The 2,611-nt window shown below is 38.3% G+C and overlaps 1 non-coding gene across 1 annotated transcript; it reads left to right on the top strand.

The window, feature by feature from the left end:
* Positions 1-2,275: 2,275 nt before the first annotated feature.
* On the top strand, positions 2,276-2,348 carry Trnah-gug (transfer RNA histidin (anticodon GUG)). Its single transcript has one exon. It is a non-coding gene; the product is annotated as a tRNA-His (tRNA).
* The last annotated feature ends 263 nt before the right edge of the window (positions 2,349-2,611 follow it).

Below are 2,611 nucleotides of genomic sequence, written 5' to 3'. Positions count from 1 at the left end.
TCCGGACTACAACTTGGATGTCTTCAAGTCTAATGTTAACAAATTCCTAATGAACCGCCCCCTTAAGTAAACACTCCATCAAATCTCCACACTAACGTAATGTACTTGCAATAACCCTTATCCCTGAGTGGTTTCCGGGCCTTGATAAGTGGTGATCACTGTGTAAAAAAAAAAAAAATAAAAAAAATGTCTTTTCTAAGGCGACCATTTTATTATTCCACCCTGTATGGATTACATAAAGATGAAAAGGCAGAACCATGAATGAACCAATAGCAAAGATTCATTATCTGAAAGTACTTCTTTTAAACTCCTCAGCCTAATGTTCACAGGAAACATGAGTTGGAACAATTACATTGAGAGCATTGCCAGGACTGCTGCGAAGAAAGTAGGTTCTCGCTACCATGCTAGAAAGCTACTAATGCCCAGAATTATCCTGTACCTCTATAAGGCCACCATTCGCCCATGTATGGAGTATTGTTGTCATATTTGGGTTGGTGCATCTGCTACTAGTCTCTCACTCCTAGAAAAGGTGCAAAAAAGAGTCTCCAACCTGATAGGTTCTGAACTGTCATCTAAGCTTCAGCCTCTGTCCCAAATGTTGCATCCCTCTGCCTGTTCTATAATTATTTTAATGGTGAATGCTCTGACGAACTGCAAGCACTTTTGCCCTCACGACATAAATACCCTTGACAAACCCATCAAGCAGCTAAATCCCACCCCTACACAGTAGAGATCCCTAGATGTAAGAGAGCTTTCTACTCCAGTAGTTTTTCCCCAGAACCGCTAGACTTTAGAATTCCATTCCGGCTCCCTGCTTCACCAACTGTACTGACATGCTGAAGTTCAAATGTAACATGAACCAATATCTTGCTGCCCAACTCCCTACATAGTACCCCAGTAGCTTATGTCCCTGATAGTAGCCCCCTACACCAAAGTGGCAATGTGCCTTGTTTGGGGTGAAAATGTAATTTAAAAAAAAAGAACCGATTGATTTTGACGAAAATAAAAGAATTAGGAGAGTTTACATACCTATGAGTATCTAACATCTCTTTGTACACGGGTTCGTCACGAAAACTTGGCATAATGATACTTTTCTCTCCATGTAAACTCTAACTAAATATTGAAAATCACATAATATTCAAAGCCCAAATAAGATCCCCTCGGTATGGGAGACTTGATTCCAAATATTTCTCATATGTTATATATCCCCTCTTTTGGAAATAGGGTACGCTTATGAATATCTCCAGTATCAAATAATCCTTATACACTGTGAAATTTACATTATGTATGAAAACCAAAGAGGGGAGGTATAACGTATGAGAAATATTTGCCGTTAAGGTCGCACATTAAGGGGATCATCTATCATCCAGAGTTTGGCTTTTACAAAGAATGATGCACCTTCTCCAAGTGATGTAAACTTCAGTAACAACACGAAGCTGGATACTCCACCAGACGAGATGAATTTTGACGAAAATAAATAAAAGAAAATTACGAGAGTTTACATACCTATGATGATCAGGTGTTCGATGTCTTATCAATTACATTGTCTTGTCTCCCTTTCTGGTTCGCTTCCGAAAGGGGTTTCGGCTAACTCTCCTCTTCTGACCGTTCCGAACTCAACTCCTGAACTCCAAACTCTTCTCATTGACTTCTGATCTTAATTGAACGTATTGTAATCTATCTTTCTTTGTGACGTCAGAAACGTGCTCAAGCATGCAAATGTAATCCATCTTTCTTTGTGACGTCAGAAACGTGCTCAACCATGTAAATGTAATGTATCTTTCTTTGTGACATCAGAAACGTGCTCAGTCATGCAAATGTAATCTAACTTTCTTTGTGACGTCAGAAACAGGCTCAACCATGCAAATCTAATCTATCTTTCTTTGCTCAACCATGCGAATGTTTTCTCACGTGGATTTATCTATTACATATGTCTCCAACATGTTTGACAACACAAAGGTTTAATTTGATTTCTATTGTCCTAACTCTGACCTTTAGTTCTAACATTATCTATACTATTAATAAAATTCTAAATGTCTATTTATGTGTGTATGTATATATACCAATAAAACTTTCAAATGGATGCACCAAATTGAAAAATTCTGAAAGGTGTGAGTCCTTAGATTGTCTCTATGTATATATTATTCGTAATGAACAATGGCGAGTCACACAAAAAGCCTGAAATAAAGGTTTTTGGGCCGAGTTACCTGCCCATGTCAACGGAATTTAGCACTGTCTGTATACAGTCGCGGTAACATCTTTCTGCATACAGACAGGACTTGTGGCGCAATGGATAACGTGTCTGACTGTGGATCAGAAGATTCCGGGTTCGAATCCTGGCAAGTTCGTAATAATTTTAACCATCATTTTATCCAACGTTTACTCATTATCCTTACCCTTAGTTAGGGTATTTTTGTTTTTTCAGTGATTTTGTTTTGTGCATATGGGAATTTCCCATACTCCGAGTTCACAGGGTAGGTGTTGATGGTAAGATGATGTTGAGTGTATTTTGTTGTTGAGTGTATTTTGATGTTGAGTGTACTCAATTTTGTGTTTGACTCAGCATTGTGTGTGCTGATGTGGCACAACCGCTAGTTTCTAATACATTTTT

Source organism: Euprymna scolopes, chromosome 46, assembly GCF_053919585.1.
Source record: "Euprymna scolopes isolate OS-2025 chromosome 46, ASM5391958v1, whole genome shotgun sequence".
Taxonomy (NCBI): Eukaryota; Metazoa; Mollusca; class Cephalopoda; order Sepiida; family Sepiolidae; genus Euprymna; species Euprymna scolopes.
Note: the sequence above shows the minus strand (reverse complement) of the source record. Positions and strands in the feature narration are given on the sequence as shown.